The sequence below is a fragment of the Cibotium barometz genome, chromosome 20 (genome assembly GCF_041138505.1).
Source record: "Cibotium barometz isolate CiBa-2024 chromosome 20, ASM4113850v1, whole genome shotgun sequence".
Lineage (NCBI taxonomy): Eukaryota > Viridiplantae > Streptophyta > Polypodiopsida > Cyatheales > Cibotiaceae > Cibotium > Cibotium barometz.
The window spans coordinates 30,242,948-30,263,639 of NC_141065.1; the positions used below are offsets into that span (position 1 = coordinate 30,242,948).

Consider the following 20,692-nt stretch of genomic DNA (forward strand, 5'->3'; position numbering starts at 1 on the left):
GCGGTTGTGCCTCCTTTACATAGGCGGCATCTCTTTTCTTCACGAGGCTATACCCTTCCCCAGGCAGCTACTCCTCTCGACATGCTGCTGCACCTTGGTGTCCCTCTCAAGTAGCTGCACACATACACCATGGGTATTGGTCTTCCATCTACAATCTACAAGTAAGTGAATTTCAGATTTAAGTAAAGAACTTTGTGTTGTAAATCTGATAAAAGATTCCCTCTCTACGGCAACACCCGTTCGGTGCCGGGTAGTCCAAGCTTTTGGAGAACCGTGGTCCAAAGGTGCCGAGATCGGGAGAGCCATGCGTTAGTACGGGAGTGCCTGTTTGTGCGTGGTCCTGGAACATCAGTGGGGCGCTCTCCGCGGATTCCAGTGAAGGCATAAGATCGTAGAGACTGGACCATTCAAGTGGTCGCTCTACTTCGAACGTCGACTTCGAGCCTCTTGTTTGGTACTGTATTCATTTGTACATGGACATCATCTGGTTCTTGGAACCCATGGAGCATTGTATTTGTTAAATACTCCCAATAATATATCATATATTGAGGGGGGGGTCGACCCGTTCCGGCCCCAGTGCTGGTGTCCATCTATCTCATTCCATTTCATTTCAATTTCAAGTTGTTATTAAGTTGTCCATTTCAAATTGTGATATTAAGTTGTGCTATTACGCTTGTGGGTGTCCAACGGAGTCTATTCCCACTTGACGGGATCGGTCTCAGCACTGCCACCTGGCCATCATCCTCCTAAAGTGCTGCCTCCATCACCTGAGCCGCTTGCGTGCAGCTTGTTTGCGCTAGTTACTGCCACCAGCCGCCATACAGTTGCCACCCGTACGCTCTTTGGACAGCGCCATCTACCATAGCCAGCAACTACCACTTGCTTGGCCACCACCGTCTACTTGTGCGGCCTTCTTGTGGATTGTCTCCTTCTCTAATTTGGGCAACAAGCTTCACAATTGAACACAATAAGCTTTGTCATCTACACATATTACCTGTGTATCTTGCTCACGAGTTTGCAGTTATTTGGATTTGGACTTGGACTTGGATTTTGATTTGGACTTGGATTTGGGATATTGGATCTGGTACTAGCCCGGTGAGAGATTCTTGTGGGTCATCCCCGTGGTGTGCTCGGCATCAGAAATCTCATGCCTTGACATCGACTTCAACTTGGATATTCTACATCGGCATATTTGTTTGCTTTTGTATTCATTATTATATTGATCCTGGCTTGCAAGCCCATGGATTGTTCCTGAATAAATTCCTGAAAGGGGGCGGGACCTGTTCCCCGCTTAGTGTGTGTGTGTCCCCAACTTTTATTAGGCGTTTTTCCTCCTCAATCATGGGTTTTTATGCTGGCTGACCAACCCCTTCATGACGTATATAAGAACAAGATTTTTGCCATTTAATTCATTCATCATTTTTGCTCAAGTGTTGGATCATTGTTGGCTGCTCCATGTCTCTCCTCTGCTTTCGCTTGCTACCTTCAATCATTCTCTCACCAAAGGGGGGGGAAAGGTGGGAGGGGAGGAAGGAAAGGGGGATGGGGATGGGGGGGTTAGGCATGCGCCGGAGGAGGGGGGGGGGGGGGGGGGGGGGGGGCATTCTGATCCCAGCATGGTGTTAAGTTCTTAAGTTGTCCTTTTAACTAAGGAAAACGATCTTGACCGAGGAATTCACAAGGCTATTAGTGTGGTTAAGCCAAAGCCGACACCTCCACTAGCCAAGCATCTACCAAATTTTGGAAAATTCAATGGAGGATTTTTCTCGCAAGTCATGATCTTGTGCAAGTTGTGCACAAACCCGGGTTTCGATGCAAAATCATGAGTTCTCATGATGGAGTTACGTTATATTGAATCCTACAAGGATTATGGATAGAGGATATTAGCGTACTCTTTACTCAAAAAATATATATATGATACACATGGTCTTATCTATGGCAAGTTGGCTCTATGGCTTAATGGTTTCCAATGGCTCCCTTGGATGGGATGTCAAGTGTTCACGGGCCCTAGGCCAAATTTCTCCATAACAAGGAGTGAGTCCAACTGGTAAACAATAAAATTTTGTCGATGTAGAATCAGTTGTCGAAGTTGACCAAGTCACAGGTAGTCTCCCACCTTCATTGGGTGAACACCTGCCCTCATTGGTCTTCCGGGACCACGCACCAACAGCCACGCCCTGTTAGAAGTCATCTCCTATCTTTAGTGAGACACCAGGGCCTCTGTTGTGGGTGTGCCCGCCCTTGTAGGTGTTGTTCTCATTTTTCCTCACTCCTCGTATTTTTTCCCCCATTTTTTCTATTTTTTATGTGGTGGAGTGACAGTCCCATAGAAGTGGCTCCAGAAATGGAGATGGACCAAATGGTGACACAGAGACCATACTGCGATTCATCTGGCTGATGATGATGTGGGTGGCACCGTACAAGCCCCCAAGGTGAAGTAGCCGGAACACTAGCATGAAGGGGTGTAGCAAGGCGCCCTTTTGATGAGGATCACAAATATGTGCTCGGTTTTGCAAATGGATGGGTGAAGCCTCCTCTATGAGCAAAAACGACGGAGGGAGGGAGTGCACTAAGATGACGATGAAGCTTGCAAAGAGAGGATAATGAATCGTGCATGTGATTTTTGGTTGTTTACACCAACTCTTGCCACATGGGTGGTCACCCCACTTATGGGGTGCCCATCACACACACTATGGCCACCAAGATGCCCACCAGGTTGGGCCCCAGGCACTTTAATAAGTTGTCCACTTAAATTAATTTGAATGATTGTGAACCTGCAAAGGTCAAAACTCCGGTTGTTGTCGATACAGTCTCCAAGAAATCTTTGTACTGTGAAGATACACCAACTGGTCTATCCTCTCATGACGAAGACAAATCTGATGACATGTCCTCCTGTGGTGCCTCCATGATATCAAACACTAAAGACGCTCCACTCAATGCAAACGACAGGTGAGAAAAGTCCGCCTGAACGACCCCAGAAACTGAAGCGCTAGCCACTAGAGCCAAAGATTCTCCACTGAGTGCAAATGGCAACTGTGAAGACTCTCCCTCAAAAACCTGGCTGAAAACTTTCTCTATTTTTACCTGTGGCCTCATGCAAGGAAACTCCTTGGGTGTGTGCTCGACTCGAGAAATGAAAAAAGCTAAGACACGCACACATGCATCTCCTTCACACTCATCCTCCCGTTAAAGCCCCCTCCTCGGACTGCTCCTCTGGGTCTGAAGAAGCCTCCTCCTCGGATTAATCCTCCAAGGTCTTAGGACAATCCTTCGCGATGTGCTCGATGGAGTCACAATAAAAGCATTATCCAGCAACCATCTTGGCACGACACTCTTTTGGAGTGAGCCGAGTCACCAAGGCTCCCCCACTTGCCTTCTCCTTACCATCCTTGGCCTTGGACTAGGTACCATTGTCTTTGCCTTTCCGTTGCCCCTGTTGATGAGTCCCAGACTTGGAACTCTCCGATGTCTCGATGGTTGTAGCGACGACCCACATCTAAAAGATCATGGGGCCAATGAGCACAGCTATTTGTAGGCAAAGTCGGTTTCAAACCATCCACAAATCGCTCAACCTGCTCCAACCGCTAGACAATCCTTGGGAGTATGAGCAAAAGTTTCTAGAAACAAGCGAGATATTCGGTTATTGATTCGTCATGTTTCTATATAAAATGCTTCCACTGCTTCTTCAATTCACGCTCGTAATCTACGAGAATAAACTCCTTCAAGACCGCCTTGCGGCAGTCATCCCAGCAAGTCACGGAGTGGTGCCTAAGGTGGTTTTCCCACCACAAGAAAGCAGCACCCATCAGAGCCATATGCATCAACTGGAGCTGAAAAATATATGAACCACTTGCTGCTACCAACGTGGCAGCCATCTCGCGGGTCTAATTGGTGACGACTTCTCCGTCCATCTTTCCATTGGACTTGGGAGCCTCCAGAAGCTTCAATAATTGAGCTCATTCATCACAAGGCATGGAGGAAGAACTTAGCAAACCTGCAGTCCCCCGACGTCAAGCCGGTGAAGGCGAGTGGGAACTCTCCAGAGAATCCGATGGAGAGAGACTCCACGAAGGTGATCGTCGGTGACGCAAACGACCTCTCTCCTACTGATTACGTGCAGGTGCAGAATGACGACTCCCGGACTGGGAGCGAAGCTCATCGAGTACATCCTCGCCTGCATCCAAAGCAATGAAAAATCCTCCTCCAAAAAGTTTTTCCACTTTGTCCTCAAAATCGTCCAACACTTGCTCTAAGCATGGGCCCTTATAGATTCTAGACCCGGAATACTAGGTGCTTGAGGTGCCGACTCCATCTTTTCGAGACGGGCAGATATATCCTCCATTTTAGCCACTTGCATGTCCATGTACGCCTTCATGCCAAGAAGCAAATCAATGAGTTGTCAACCCATGACAAATATGTAGTGGTCAAGGACCGGCTGAGGGATTTGAGCCCTACACGATGAGGTCAGGGTTTGGTGGGGCAAGGAAGCACACTACCCCCAAAGAAGAGGACCCAAATATTCGCTTTCCCAAACCCGAACTTGTGCACTCTTGGAATCTAGGGGCTCTACCCAATCCAAGCAATCAACGTACACGGGTGCCAGAAAAGAAAAGAAATTTGTAGGTTCCCTGTAGAACACTTGCGCCTATGTGCTAGGAGTTTCCAGAGATAGAAAGAGGAGTGCGGTGGAAGCACACATACAGCACACACAAGAGTCCTAAACTACCGCTCTATATTATGTACGCGAAAGAAGTGATACAACTGAAATTCAAGTACAAGATGTGGCTGAGAATGAACACGTCAAATCACAACCCTGTGACCTACTGTACACTCTTGGCTAGCACTTTGCCTAAAGAGAAACGCTCTATGAAGTTAACACTGAGGAAAGCATATGAATATGACGATTTGGCTATCCGCATATATATATGCACCAATGCTCCTACTCGGCCAGTAGTACTAATGTCGGCCAATTGTACCCGACTGCCACGTCATCACTACCACGTGGCAGTGCCACATGTCACATGCACTGTCCAACCCTACCGGCTGCTGCTACTATCTCATATGTGACCTTGCCCTGCATAATCGTAGGTGTGTCACATGTGTGCATGTACACTTTGTTATGAACAAATCTCCCGATCTTGCAACATGTACAGCACTCGCATTTTCGAGCACAGGTATGGCACATCGCAAAGCGCCGAACTAGGAATCCGGACACTCAGATCCACACACACTTGCCACAAATGGGCACAGAAACTGGAATCCTGGGTGCTCAGATCCACACATTGGCCTCAGTATGAGCAGCATGAAGGTTGCCTCACCCCCATAAATCAGCACGAGACTGGAGAAGACCATTTGGGTGGCCGACAGAAGAAGGACCATTCTATGGGTTTGCACATAGACTCTTAACGCTTAAATAAAATCCCAGTAGAAAATAAGTGCCCTATGTCTCGTATTGATGAGCTCTTTCACCAGCTTCAAGGAGCTGAATATTTTTGATCTAGGTATCATCACGTACACACTAGATCTACTCAAAATAGCTTTAAGAACTCGAGAGAACACTTCGAGTTCAAGGTTGTCTTTTGGTTGACCAATGTGCCAACCACATTTATAACATTGATATACAATATCTTGAAGCCCTATTTTGGGAAGTTCATTGTTATCTTTGGAGGCAATTTTCTAATCTTTTCTTAGTCTAAATAAGTGACATGCGGGGATTGACCGTAGTAAACACAACCTTAGGCTACGCTAAACTTCACTTAATGATGCTTAAGAGATAGACAATTAGTGTCAATGCAATGCAATGCAACTATATTAAAATGAATGGTTACAATGAAGATCTATAAATAGATCTATGATGCTGTCCTAGATGAAGATCCTTCTCGAGATGAGAGGGATAGGCTGAATGCTGATGATGAGGACTGTTCCTTGCTCCAATGCTGAGGTCCACCACTTGGATGCCGGCTTTCCTCTATGTAGGACAAGGAGGATGAACTGAATGCTGAGTATGCTGAATATGTTGGCTTCCCTTGTCTCCTAAGAAGGAAACGCTGAAGAGAAGATGCTAACTGTATGCTGAACCGTACCCTCCTTGCTCTTAGGAAGGAAAACGCTGAAGAGATCCAGATGATGAATGCTGAAGTGATGCGATTGCTTATATATGGGTGAATGTTGCTGGTCAGGCTGGGTATTGCTGTCGGCCAGATAACTGGGACCTCCATGACTGCAATAAATGCCGTCGGCTGCTGCTAAACTGCTGTCGGCTGGTTGTAACAGTCCCAACTTGATGCCATAAATGCTATAAATGCCTTATGTGCTGAAGATGGGGCTGAACCAGTCCCATACATGCTGAGAATGCCTGGACAATACTTGGATAATGACTCCTAAATGTCTAAATAATATCTGATAAATGTTTATAATGCCTAGACGATGCCATGTCACTTGTACAACCAATAGGGTGTGCACGTGACAAAATATCACATTGGATATCTAAACAAAGTGTTTTAGTTGCAAGGGGGGCATTCCCTTTTGCCAAGGAATGTAAGTGTGATTCTTTGCAAATAAGAGAAGTATCTTGGACAATATTATATCCCATGACGATTGAAATTACTTCAAAGTGACCACTTTTTGACTCCCGCAAAGTTCATGTATTGAAGAATGTGCGATTCATGCAAGGCGAATTGAGTCCGAAAGTCTATATGTAGTTGTTAGCAGTCATCTCCTGTTTGTACATTACACACCAGGGCCATTGTTGTGGGTGTGCCCACCCATTTAGGTGTTTCTCCATTTTTCCCTATTTTTCCATGTATTTTCCCTATTTTTACTAGTCGTGGGGCTGTTATTTGCTGGCCGACTAGAGCTGTACTGGCCGACTTGTGTCCAATACCTGGCCGACTGCACTTTTGCTGGCCAACTGTCTGTATGCGGTCGTGGGCATGTCCAGTAGCCTGTCGACAGCGTTTTTCCTGGCCGACCAGCATATGTGGGTGGTATAAATACCACCCATGGTCCCCCACACTTTTTTGTACCGGATCTTGTGTATAGAGCAGAGTTTATACAACTTCTCTCTCCCTCTCTCTTCTGCGTTTTGTTCTATACATCAATTGTCTCTTATTTCCGCTGTGCATTCTGACATGGTATCAAAGCCCCAGGTGGCTTGAAGCTTGGAGACAGTGAGAGCTTGAGGGTTTGCTGATTTGTGGTGCTGATTGGAGATTGCTTGGGCTGTTCGGGACTTGGAGATCGGGTAGAAGGCGGCCATCACCGTTGGACAGCCACCTTGCATATTATTTGCAGCCACTTCTTCATTTTTTTCCCCACCCACCCTCTCTTCACAAGACCTTGTGAACCCTTGAGATGGCAAACTTGCTTGAGATGGCTAAGAAGCACGTGAAGATCCCTACTCTCCCCACATTCCCAGTGGATCGACAGTTGGATGGGACCAACTACGACATATGGAAGGTAATGATGGAGTCTGTCTTGGAGTCTTATGACTTGGCTGATTTCATTGTGGTTGGTGTTCCACGGCCGGAGTTGCAGGACGGGGAGCTTTTACCCTCTACTCGGAAAGAACAAGAGGCTCAGGCACAATTATGGGATCGTGTCAATGCCCGTGTGCATTCTTTCATCTTCCTTAATTGCACACCACAAGTAATTAATCATATCAAACATATGACGCTGGCCAGAGGGATTTGGCAACATTTGGCTTCTCTGTATAACAGGGCATCACCCATGAAGCGGATCTCCTTGGAAGTGCAGATGCGGGTGATGAATCCTGCAAAGTCTTCGACAATGCGCCGTGCGGGAGCACATCAACAAGTTGCAAGCTCTTCAACAAGAGGTTCTTCAAACTCGAAAGGAGATATCTTTAGAGGACATGGCCATCACTTTGCTGTCTCATCTAACCTCTCGGTACTCAGCTTTCTTCTCCTCTTTGATCACCTATGGCACGCTCAGCACCATCACATGGGAGGAGCTTGTGCCTATGGTCTTGGACCAGGAAGAGCGTTTTACGAATCCTCCAGAGGGCGGAGGTTCTGAGTTCTTTACTGGCCAACGGTCGAAAGGCCGTAACAACAAGGGCAAAGGGAAGTCTTCATCAGAGAAGTCTTCTGAGAAGAAGCACGATTCAAAGTGTGATAATGTGAAGGCCAAGCAGATCTGTAACAATTGTGGCAAGAAAGGCCACTATTGGAGGAAATGTCCTAAGCGGAGTACCAAGAAGAATGCTGATTCTTTAGCTTCAGCTGCTGCCAAGACTCCAGCTTTTGTACACTTGGAGATTTTGGACACAGATGCTTCATCTTCTTCGAGTAAGAAGGCAGTTGGTTTCACCGCTAGGGATACTCAGGAGTGGATTCTCGATAGTGGTGCTTCCAGGCACATGACTCCTTCCCGAGAGTTATTGCAAGATCTTAAACGGCAATCCAGTCGCATTTTCATTGGCGACAATTCCACTATACCGATTCATAGTGAGGGCAAGATGGAGATTATTCCCGATGGCAAAGGGGGGAAGCATTCCTCTCGTGTTCTTTACGTCCCAGCACTTGGTTTTCATCTATTGTCAGTGCATGAGTTTGCAAGACTAGCTTCCGGATGGAGTTTTGAGGAGCATTCTGTTGCTCTACGGGACACAAACGAGCCAGGTTGTATGGGAAGGCGGAGTGGAGAATGGTATTTACAAACTCTCAGCACTCTCTTCTCTGACAAGCACTCAGATCGGTGACTTCTAGCACTTCCGTTTTGGCCACTTGAATGTGGATGCATTGTGACGGGCTTTCCGGGACCGAATGGTGGATGGCTTGCCAGATGTTGGCAATAGGCAGGGCCGTTGTAGTTCTTGTATCCGTAGTAAGCAGCACAAGGAATCTTTTCCGAAGTAGGCTATACGTGGGCTTCAAAACCTTTGGAGTTGGTACGCACTGACTTGTGTGGACCTATGCAAACCCCATCCTTGGGCGGTTCTTTGTACTTTATGCTGCTTGTTGATTGTAGCAGATTTACATGGGTTTATTTCCTTTCCCAAAAGGACCAAGCTTTTGCTCGGTTCACGGAGTGGCATGTTATGGTGGAGAAGGAGTCTAGATTGCAGATAAAGACTCTTCGGGCTGACAAAGGAGGAGAGTTCTCTTCTAATACGTTTGTGTTAAAAGCACTTACCTTTTTACAGCAGTTTGATGCTGCTTTTTCTGGTGGTAATTACACGGAGTCCTCTAAAAGCTGCGACTTTTCTCAAAGGCAATGCATTGCAGTGGTGGTCTACTCTTCTTTTGCAGGGCATAGCACCATCTACTTGGGTACAATTTAAACATGTGTTCTCTTCCGTATGGCTCACATCTACTTTTGAGGTGGATGTAATGAATACTCACTGGAGTCTCATCTGGATTTAAAGGCAGTAAGAATTCGAGCAAGAAATCTGAAAAGTCGGGGCATGCTTCGCGTGATGCTAAAGGGTCTACTGAGAAGCGGTATAAGAAGTTGCCAATGCCCAAGAGAACTCCTGAGGAGAGACAGGCTTTGATGGATGCTGGGAAATGTTTTTACTGTACAGAAGAGGGACATATGTCTTTTAATTGTCCCAAGAGAAAGTCCCAAAAGGACTCTGACACCAAAGGAGAGCCCAAGTCAAAGAAACCAAAACCTTCTGCAGGGTTAGTTCCTGATCTTGTTGGGGAACAGCCAGGTGGTGAAGAGACAGAGTTGTGCAGGGCATGGGGCAGAGTGAGAGATCAAAATGCCTTGATATTCTTTGACACAAGTGCTAGAGCCAAATTTAATCACCGGATTTGGCTGGCCGATTGGGGATCCGTGCAGAGGAGATGGGGCCATTATATGAGGCTAACATGGCTTGTCCTGGGTATGCAGAATCCGTCACTCCTATTATTGGGAAGCTCAGGCTTCATTTGCAGGGTTATGTGGACAGCAAAGAGTTTTTCATCATGCCACTTGATGGATGTGATGTTTTGTTGGGAATGCCATGGTGCCACAGAGTACATGCGGTGGTGGATACATACAATAGGAAGATCATTTTGACTCATAGAGGGAAAGAACATGTTTTGGATGTAAGGCTAAAGGGGGAATCTGTTCCTATTGTATCAGCTTCGGCAATTTCATCAGTAATGAAAAAGCATCTTTCCGCGTACTTGATTTATGTAAAGGATGCAAAAGATGATGAGTCTAAGTCTAATTTGTCTATGTTAGATAAGGACATGACTGATTTCTTATGTGAGTTCCAAGATTGTTTTTCCGAGTCATTGCCAGGAGAACTTCCTCCGGAAAGGCCAGAAGATCATGCCATTGATCTAATTCCGGATAGTACTCCACCAAATAGACCGCCGTACCGTGTTAGTGCAGCCCAACAAGAAGAAATTATGAGTCAGGTACAGGAGCTGTTGAATAAAGGGTTGATACAGCCTAGCTCATCACCCTTTTGCTCACCTGTACTCTTAGTGCAAAAGAAGGATGGTTCTTGGCGCATGTGTATTGATTACAGGGCGCTGAACAAGAATACCATCAAGAATCGATTCCCCATTCCGAGGATCGATGATATTTTGGACCGCTTACAGGGCTCCACAGTCTTTAGTCGGATTGACTTGAAAAGCGGGTATCATCAGATACGTATTAGACCCGAGGATGTGCATAAGACAGCATTTTGAACCACGTTTGGGTTGTATGAGTTCTTGGTTATGCCCTTTGGTTTGACAAATACACCTGCCACATTTAACAGAATGATGGACAGGATTTTTCGGCCTCATAGAGCGTTTGTGGACACATTCTTTGATGATATGATTGTGCATTCACAAACTGAGGAGGAACATAGAAGGCATTTGGCCATTGTGTTTGCAGAACTCCGAAACCATAGGCTGGTTATTAATGGCAAGAAGAGTGAGTTCTTCTTGCAAGAGATACACTTCTTGGGGCATATTGTGTCCAAGCATGGAGTCCGTATGGATCCATCAAAGGTGGAAGCAATTCTTAATTGGCCAGATTTGAGGACCGTGCATGATGTACGCAGTTTTTTGGGATTGTGTTCCTATTATAGGCGGAACATACGGTACTTTGCTGAAATTGCTTCGCCCCTTCATGCCTTAACAAAGAAGGCAACTCCGTTTAGATGGGCTGATCGGGAAATTACAGCCTTCAAAAAGCTTAAAGAAAAGCTTACTTCGGATCCAGTATTGGTATTACCAGACCTCCGAAAGGCTTTTGTTGTCCAGTGTGATGCATGTGGAAACAGCATTGGGGCAGTTCGCATGCAGGAAGGACATGTGATAGCCTATGAGAGTAGAATATTGCAGGATGCCGAGAAGCATTTACAGGTTTATGAGAAAGAGATGTTGGCTATAATTCATGCTCTTTCTCATGGAAACACTATTTGCTTAGGGCTGATTTCACTGTGCAGACAGATCATCAGACCTTGCGTTATTTCCTCACGCAAACTAAGCTTTCAGAGAAGCATATGCGATGGGCAAACTTTTTGTCTATGTTCCACTTCCAAATTGTGCATGTGGAAGGCAAAAAGAATGTTGTGGCAGATGCTTTGTCACGCAAGCCACAGGTCTCAGCAGTTTCACTTGCTTATCATCATGAGCTTGATGAGATAAAAGAGCAGTATGCCCATGATGAGGACTTTGGAAAGTTGTATGATCAGATGTCTGAGGGTCAACGGCATGACCATTATACTCTCAGAGATGGGTTTTTGTTGATGCATGGTAGACTGTGTTACCAGGCAATTGCGGCTCAAGGTTATGATTGAAAGTCATGCTCCGCCGTATGCAGGTCATAGAGGTATTGACGCCACGGTAAAAGCAGTGGAGACTTTCTTTTATTGGCCAACCTTGAGAAGAGATGTTGATGCTTTTGTTAGGCAATGCATCGTTTGTCAGAAGGTAAAGTTTGACCGTCAAAAGACACCAGGGTTACTACAGCCTTTACCTATTCCAGATAGACCTTGGGAGAGCATTACCATGGATTTTATATTTGATCTTCCACGGACACAAACGGGTAATGATGGCATTTGGACTATCATATGCAGGTTCAGCAAGCAGGCTCATTTCATTCCCGTGCATAAGACGATCAAAGTTGATCATATGGTGAAGTTGTTCATGGCGAACATCTTCAAGTATCATGGCTTGCCTACGTCTATCATTAGTGACCATGATCCACGGATGACAAGTTTGTTCTGGAGAGGGTTCTTTGACAACATGGGTACAACTCTCAAGTTTTCATCTTCATTTCATCCACAAACAGATGGTCAATCGGAAGAGGCTAACTCTACAGTGTTAGATCTTCTTAAATGTTATGTGTCAGAGCACAAGCAACAATGGGAAAAGTATCTTCCTTTGGTGGAGTTTGCATATAACAACACTGTCCATACCTCGACGGGCAAGGCGCCTTTTGAGATTGTGGAAGGAGGGAAGAAGGTACCACCCCTTTTGCACACAAAGGATAAGATCTTTGCGGCTAATCAGTATGTGGAAAACATGGATGAAGCTTATCGGAGAGTTAAGTTGGCACTCCAGAAAACTCAGCAGAAGCAAAAGAAAGCAGCAGACCGTCACAGACGTGCATTAGAGTTTGCATTGGGTGATTGGGTTCTTTTGCGATTTGAAAAGGCTAGACTCAAGAAGATGAAGGGTAAAGAGCACTTATTCCCTAAGCTGAGCATGCGCTATTATGGGCCTTTTCAGGTATTGGAAAAGATTGGTGAGGTGGCCTATCGCTTGAAGCTACCAGATCACTAGAGGATTCACAATGCATTTCACGTGAGTCTCCTTAGACCTTTCCATGGGGATGTGCCTGAGGATGTATCAGATGAGGCTCAACCGGAAGTTGAGGAACTTGATGAGGTTCTTATTCCACAGCAGATACTGGCACATAAGGAAAGAAAGGTACGAGGTAAAGTTTCCCGTCGCTATCTTGTGAAGTTCAAGAACTATTCACCGATGGATGCGAAGTGGATGGAGGAAGGTGACTTAACACATTCACCTCAGGTTTTGCAGCTTTATCTCGATGCCTTTGAGTTGGAGCTGACTCTTGTTATGGCTCATTCAGGTTCAGCAGAGCATGGGTCTGGAGCATTGCCTCATGCTCAAGAGGGGGGTAGCACCTCCACTCCCTTGATACAGACAGGCTCAGATGACATCTAGAGGTCGCTTGGTGCAGATTTTGTCTCACCCGAAGGTACTAATGGCTGAATCTGTTTATGGGACTTCTATGATATATGTGTACTAGTCACATTGGATGTTGTGGTTGTGTGGTTCACAGTGGTATACAACTTGGACTATGTCACCAATTGGCCGACCATTTGGTCCATTCCTAGTTTTTGCGTCTCGTTCACTTGAGGCCAGGCCGGTGTCTCGTGTGAAGAGGCCAGTATTTTTGCTGACATGGACAGGAGCCAGACTGGTGCCACCCGTGTGTTAGCAGGATGGTGTCGTATGGACGGGAGCCAGATCAGTGCCACCCGTGTATGACCTGGACTGTGCTCGATCCATGGGACTGTCACGCCATGGAAGAGCCAGTATTCGTGCTGTGTTTTACCTATGGGACTGTCACACCTAGGGAAACTCGTGCCTGGAACTGTGTCTTACCTATGGGACTGTCACTCCATAGGAAGACCAGGATTTTATGTTTTTTATGTCGTGCCAGTTTTGTGCCGACAGATATTTTGTACATGTTCCATGAACGGGAGATATGTCCATGTTACTATTTGCACATGCACACATGATTTGCATGCTTGAAACTGTTTTCGCATGACATGTATTTGTGTGTTTGCCTGCCTGACGTGTTACTTACTGAGCGGGGACGCCTGCCAGTGAGTCGTGAAGTCTGCTCTGTATTCTGACGAGTTTCAGTGCATGTGAACAGGTGGTAAGTATATGGTACATGTTGTTAAATGTTATTTAAATTCTAACCCCTTTGTTTTATAAGGTTAGGGGTTCACACTCATTTAAAAGTGGGCACCCCCTTTGGGCACCCACTTAGGGGCCAAGGTGGGGAGCCTCACTTTTAAGTGAGTGTGGGGGTGGGCATGGTCACCTACCCCCACTAATCCCCCACATGCAAGCGTGGACAACACTAAGGTTATCTTCACTTGAATATTATTAAAAAAGTTCCCTCCTTCAAGCGTAAAAGGGATCGCTTCCTTCTGGCGTGGATTTCCCATCAACCGGCGATCATCCTCTCTGGCGCCTGATTTTCCCCAGCCGGCTGGCTGCAACTGTTTTTGTACCCTCTGTACTGCAGGCTGTACCTTCTTGCTGCAGGCTGTGTACCTTCTGTACCCTCTGCTACGACTGAATACTCCTGCTGGTGGCTGCGCTTGACCCTCTACAAGCGACTGAACCTGCTGCTGCAGGCGGCTGTCTTCCATCAGCAGGCGGCTGTCTTCCATCTCCTCCTTACTGCTGCGCCTGCCCCTCTACAGGCGGCTGAACCCTGCTGCTGGTGGCTGCGTTGAAACCTGCAGGGGACTACCTAAACCACTGCTGGCTGCGCCTACCTTCCCTGCAGGCACCTACACCACCTCCTCCTCGAAGCCAGGTGGCTGTGTTGCTCCATCTACAGCAAACAGCTGCACATACTCCACCTCCTCTCCTGCAGGCAGTTGTGCTCTCTCAACAAGGTGGTTACTCCCTCTGTCCAGCAGGCTGCAGGAGGCTATATCTTTCTACAGGCCACTACTCCCCTCGACGTGCTGTTGCATCTTGGTGTTCGTCGCTAGTAACTGCACACATGGGTATTGGTTTCCTATCAACCATCTACAAGTAAGTGATTTTCAGATTTGAGTAAAGTATTATATGTTTAAATCTGGTAAAAGATTCGTCCCGCTCGGCCTACACCCGTTCGGTGCCGGGTTGTCCAAGCTATATGGGCGAACCTCGGTCCAAAGGTGCTGAGATCGGGAGAGCCAGGCGTTAGTACGAGAGCGCCTGTCTGTGCGTGGTCTCGGAACACCAGTGTGGCGCTCTCCGCGGAGTCCAGTGAAAGCACAGGACCGTAGTGATTGGACCACACTAGTGGTCGTTCTGCTCCGAGTTTTTCTTCATCGAAATCCGAGCCTACTTGTTTGGTACTGTTTTCATATGTACATGGACATTATCTGGTTCTCAGAACCCATGGAGCATTGTATTCATTAAATACTCCCAATAAATATATCATATATTGAGGGGGGGGTCGGCCCGTTCCGGCCCCAGTGCTGGTGTCCATCTTTCCATTTCTGTTCATTTAAATTCAAGTTGTTTTAAAGTTGTCCATTTCAAATTTGTGGTTTTAAAGTTGTGCTATTAAGCGTGTGGGTGTCCAACGGAGTCCTTCCCACTTGACGGGATCGGTTTCAGACTACTACTACGTCATTGGTTTGCAGTGAATGTTGTTACATATGCATGGCTTAGAGAGATTGGGACGCTGATCTTGCCATATTGTATATTTCACTTTGGATATTTTGCTGTATCACTAGAATGCAATCACGGACGCTTGCCATTTTTCAAGAGGGGGGTATGTCATGACCCTGTGAAAATGGAACAGCACAAGTGTGGGCATGGTGGTTGCTGAGCAAAATAAATATTAAATGATTCACATTTGGGGTGCCCGGACAAATAGACAAGAATAAAACTTTGGAGTTGGTTCCAAGGCCGTCAAGACTCAAAACAGTCAATCATTGGTGTCAAGTGGGTCTTTAAGACCAAGTATACGTTTGATGGGTCGGTGGACAAGCACAAAGCCAGACTTGTGGCTAAGGGTTATGCTCAACGGCCTGGCATCAACTACGAGGATACCTTTGCACCGACAATGAGAATGACCACAATTCGGACCGTTCTTTCCCTTGCCTCTTCTCAGCGTTGGCCTGTATATCAGATGGATGTAAAATCCGCATTCCTTAATGGTGACTTGCAAGAGGAGAGGTATGTTGAGCAGCCTCTAGGCTTTGAGGTTCCGGGATCAAAGGGGATGGTTTACAGGTTGCAGAAGGCCTTGTATGGTCTTAAGCAGGCTCCTAGGGCTTGGAATCAGAAGATTGATTCCTTCTTTTTACAGACAGGATTTTAGAGATCAGTTTGCAGATCCTAACTTGTATCTCTTTCGGGAACACGGTTTGGTCACGTTGATTATCCTTCATGTGGATGATCTCATTCTCTCTGGCGGTCATTTGGCAGTGACGAAGGCTGCCTTGTCAAAGGAGTTTGAGATGCCGACTTAGGCTTACTCCATTTCTTCTTCGGATTGGAGATTTGGCAAGCCCAGAGAAGGTTCTTTGTCTCTCAACAACGGTATGTTCATGAGTTGCTTGAGGCCTTTGGGATGGAGAACTGCAAGCCTAGGCTTCACCGATGGACCCGAACACGAATCTTACAATGAATGATCCTTGTGAGCAGGTTGATGCCTCTCTATATCGAAAGCTCGTTGGTTCATTGATTTGGTTTGCTAAACACCACATTGGACTTGAGCTTTCCCATGGGGCTGTTGAGCTCATTCATGCAGACGCCTTTGAAGACTCATTGGGACGTAGGATTGCGGATCTTGCAGTATCTGCAGAGGGTACGAAGGATCTTGGACTCTTCTATGACACTAGACGGGGAACGACGGATGGAGTCCAACTCCAAGGTTGGAGTGACTCAGATTGGGGAGGAGATCTACATCAGGCTACGGATTTACCCTTGGCTCAGGAGCTATTTCATGGAGCAGCAAGAGACGGCCAACTATTGCCTTGGCATCAATAGAGGCAGAGTACCAAGCTGCTTGTGGTGCTACTTGCGAGGTTGTGTGGCTGCCGAGGTTGCTTGGCGAGATTGGGTTTCCACAGAAGGAACCCACGGTCATCCGGTGCAATAACCAGAACTGTATAGCTAATGCTCGGAACCCAGTCTTCCACGCCCGGACCAAACACATAGAGATACAATATCACTTTGTTCGTGAGAAGATTTTGGCTGGTGACATCTTCCTTGTTTATTGTTCGACGGAGGACAATGCGGCGGACCTCTTCACGATGTCTCTACCTCAGGCTATGCTCTGGCAACACTCCAGCTCAGTGGGGTTGGTTCCACATCCAAGAGCTGAGAGGGGGTGTTAGTGTCAGAATTTGCAGCGGAAATGATATCCAAACTTGGGTAGACAAGAGTAAGTAGACCGCAGAAAATAAACAGCACAAGAAACATAGAGAGATAGGTGTGTAAACTCTTCTCTATACACAAGATCCCGGAAAAACTGAATGAGAAAGTGGTGGGGGCTGAGGGGCTATATATACATCTCCTAGAGGGCAGTCGGCCAGCAGCAAGAGTGCCCACGACTGGTGAAAATAATCCCACGACTGAATAAATGCAGTCGGCCAGCATTCTGATGCCCACGATTGATCAAAACCAGTCGGCCAGCAGCCCTGAAGCCCACAACTGATGAAGATCCAGTCGGACAGCAATGGGGTGCTCTTGGCATCATCTGGCAGCCCTCCCACCACTAGGAAAAATGGGAAAAAATAGGGAAAAAAGACGGGGAGTGTGGAAAAATGATATACGGGCGGGCACACCCACAACAGAGGCCCTGGTGTATACAAATAGACAGGAGATGACTTCTAACACCCCCTCTCAGCTCCTGGCTGTGAAACCAACCCAAGGGAGCTGGAGTGCCGCCTGAGCGTAGCCTGAGGTAGAGACTTCGTGAAGAGGTCCGCCGCATTGTCCTCCGTCGAACAATAAAGTAGCAAGATGTCACCCGCCAAGATCTTCTCACGTACAAAGTGATACTGTATCTCTATATGCTTGGTCCGGGCATGGAAAACCGGGTTCCGAGCAATAGCTATACAACTCTGGTTATCGCACTGGATGACTGTGGGCTCCCTCTGTGGAAACCCAATCTCGCCTAGCAGCCTCCGCAACCATACAACCTCACAAGCAGCACCACAAGCAACCCGATACTCTGCCTCTGTCGAAGAAAGGGCAATAGTAGGCTGCCTCTTGCTGCTCCAAGAAACTGCTCCTGAGCCGAGGGTAAAAGTGTATCCTGAAGTAGATCTCCTCGTGTCTGGATCTCCTCCCCAATCTGAGTCACTCCAACCTTGGAGCTTGACTCCATTCCCTCCTGTGTAAAAGAGTCCCAGATCCTTCGTACTCTGCAGATACCGCAAGATCCGCAATCCTGCGTCCCAATGAGTCTTCAATGGCGTCTCCATAAAAGAGCTCAACAGCCCCACGGAGAAGCTCAAGTCCAATCTGGTGTTCAGCAACCAGATCAATGAACCAACCAACTTCCGGTACTGCGAGGCATCAACTGGCTCACAAGGATCTGTAACGGTTAACTTTGTGTTCGGGTCCATCGGCGAAGTAATAGGCTTGCAGTTCTCCATCCCAAAGGCCTCAAGCAACTCATGAACATACCACTGCTGAGAGACGAAAAACCCCCTCTGGGTCTGCCTCCAATCCCAAGAAGAAGTGGAGTAAGCCTAAGTCGGTCATCTCAAACTCCTTTGACAAGGCAGCCTTCGTTGCTCCAATGTGCTCCACATGACCACCGGTGAGAATGAGATCATCCACATAAAGGATGATAAGTGTGACCATGCCGCGTTCCCGAAAGAGATACAGGTTCGGATCTGCAACCGATCTCTGAAATCCAGTCCGAATAAAGAAGGAATCAATCTTCTGATTCCAAGCCCTGGGAGCCTGCTTAAGACCATACAAGGCCTTACGTAACCTATAAACCATCCCTTCCGATCCTAGAACAATAAAGCCTGGAGGCTGCTCAACGTACACCTCCTCCTGCAGGTCACCATTAAGGAACGCAGATTTTACATCCATCTAGTACACGGGCCACCTCTGAGAAGAAGCAAGGGCAAGAACGGTCCGAATCGTGGTCATCCGCGCTGTCGGTGCAAAGGTATCCTCGTAGTCGATGCCTGGCCGCTGAGCATAACCTTTAGCCACAAGCCTGGCTTTGTGTTTGTCCACCGACCCATCAGACGCGTACTTGGTCTTAAAGACCCATTTGACACCAATGACTGACCGCTTCGACGGCCTCGGTACCAACCAGTGTTGCATAGAAACGCGTTTCATACAGTTTCAAAACGTACGAAACGTTTCGTACAGTATGAAACGCGTTTCATACATCATGCAGTTTTTAAAAACCTTAAAAAATGTTTTCTTTCGTGAATCGTACGGCACAGTTTATCACGCTTCCCAGTGGCGGCCGCCTGTGAGTTTGTCGATTTGTGTGCCATCCTTCGATTCCTTCCATCGCTTGTGTCGGCCCCCTGCTCCTTGGTGTCCTTGGGCCTTGTGGAGGTCTTCCAAAGGGGTAATGTCATGTTTTGCTTTAAGTTGGTTTTCTCTGCACAACTCACAAAGCAACACACTTTTTTCTCTTCCATCAATATTTATGGCATATCTTCCACGGTCCACCCTTGCTCTATTGAGATTAGTTTATGTTATGTGTCGCACTTGCAGGGCCAACAATCTGCATTTATCCCCGCCTTGTAGGATGCCTCGAACAGGTGATTCTCTTTGGAACAATGTCACCTTCGAGTCTAGATATGGTGGCTCAGGCTCCGGAAAGTGGAAATGCAACTTTTGTGCTGATAAGCACCATGGCAGTGTCACCAGGTTGAAGGCACATTTGTCACAAACAAAGGGTTTCGGCATTGGGCCATGTAAGCATGTGCCACAAGAAATCTATGATAGCCTCAAGGCTTGAAAGGCCATGCAGCTAGGTATCCCCCTTGAGGATATCCCCAATCTGGGAGAGCCTAAAGCACGTCAAAGTGTCTCCAAGAGGACTCGCAGTATCAGAGAGGAAGATACCAGTGGTGAGGTTGCAGGTGGTGTTGCAGGTGGTTCTAGCTCGGCACCTCGAGCCAAAAGAACTAGTCTTCCAGTGTTCAAGAAAGGACATGTACAAGCAGGGATGCAAAAGGCTGCCATGAAAGAGGCAACGAGAGAGTTGATGAAGTTGTTTATTCAATGTGGATTATCCTTCCACATTGTCAGGACTCCTCGATGGAAGAAGGCATTGAGAGCTATCTCCCGCATTGGGTGTGAGTGGGATGGCCCCTCCTACGAGACATTGTGCACTACTGAGCTTCACAAGGAGCAACTGGCTGTGGAGATGGAGATGGAGCCTCTCAAGGCCACTTGGGCAAAGTATGGTTGTACTTTGCTTTGTGATGGATGGACAGATGCGCGGAAGAGAAATGTGTACAACATTCTTGTGTCCTCCTGCAAAGGCACAATGTTCATTCGTGCCATAGATGCATCGGTGCCACGGATAGTGGTTACAGGGGAGTTCATTATGTCCCACATGCGCCAGGCAATCAATGAAATTGGGCCTGATAACATTGTGCAGGTGATCACGGACAATGGATCCAATCGTGTATCCATGGGCAGGATGTTAGAGGAGGAGTTCCCCAAGATTGTGTGGACACCTTGTGCAGCACACAGCCTTGACTTGATGATTGAGGATGTGGGGAAGCTTGATTGGGTGAGCCATGTATTTTCAGCTGCATCTATCATGGTGAACTTTGTCACAAAGAGGCCAAAGGTTTTGAGCATGTACAGGGCCAATAGTGATCTTGAGCTTCTAAAGCCCTCCAAAACTTGGTTTGCATATATGTTTATTGTGGTGGAGAGACTAGTGAGAGTGCGACATGGCTTATTACGCACTGTTGTGTGTCGTGAATGGACAGCATGGGAGGACAAGGATGAGCCCAAGTCTA

The 20,692-nt window shown here is 47.0% G+C and overlaps 1 protein-coding gene across 2 annotated transcripts in view; it reads right to left on the minus strand.

Moving 5' to 3' along the window:
• Nucleotides 1-20,692, minus strand: part of LOC147627774 (uncharacterized) — a 96,835-nt gene that overhangs the window by 68,707 nt on the left and 7,436 nt on the right. The gene's annotated exons all lie outside the window — the stretch shown is intronic.